This window comes from Rhea americana, unplaced genomic scaffold (genome assembly GCF_003343005.1).
Source record: "Rhea americana isolate MKP2758 unplaced genomic scaffold, rheAme1 scaffold_147, whole genome shotgun sequence".
Taxonomy (NCBI): Eukaryota; Metazoa; Chordata; class Aves; order Rheiformes; family Rheidae; genus Rhea; species Rhea americana.
In genome coordinates, this window is record NW_028185561.1 from 1,435,992 (window position 1) to 1,436,321 (window position 330).

General features: G+C 79.4%; 1 protein-coding gene across 1 annotated transcript in view; it reads right to left on the bottom strand.

The window, feature by feature from the left end:
• SNAP91 (synaptosome associated protein 91) overlaps positions 1-109 on the bottom strand; it is a 75,708-nt gene extending 75,599 nt beyond the window's left edge. The window contains exon 1 of the mRNA XM_085299202.1: positions 41-109. The gene's annotated coding sequence lies outside the window, so the exon portion shown is untranslated. The remainder of the gene's footprint in view (positions 1-40) is intronic.
• Between the last annotated feature and the right edge of the window lie 221 nt (positions 110-330).

Sequence of the window (330 nt, forward strand, 5' to 3'; positions counted from 1 at the left end):
GCCGCCCCCCGGCAGGGTGAAGCGAGCGGCGGCAGCAGACCTGTCAGCGCGTCCTTCCTTCCGTCCCTCCCGTCCTCCTTCTCCTGCCGCCGCCGCCGCTCCCGGGGAGGGCACAGTCTCCGCCCGCCGCCCCGGCCCGCTGGCGAGGCGCCCCCGCCGCGGTAGCCCCAGGTGCGGGGCAGGCTGCCCCCTCCCGCCGCCGCCGCGGATGCGCTGGGGCGTCCGCGCCCGGGAGCCGCCGCCGCCGCTATTTCCAGCCGGCGGCTTAATCCTGCCCGCAGCCTAATCCCCGCGCTACTGCCGCAGCCAGCGCCGCCCCCTCCCCCGGTG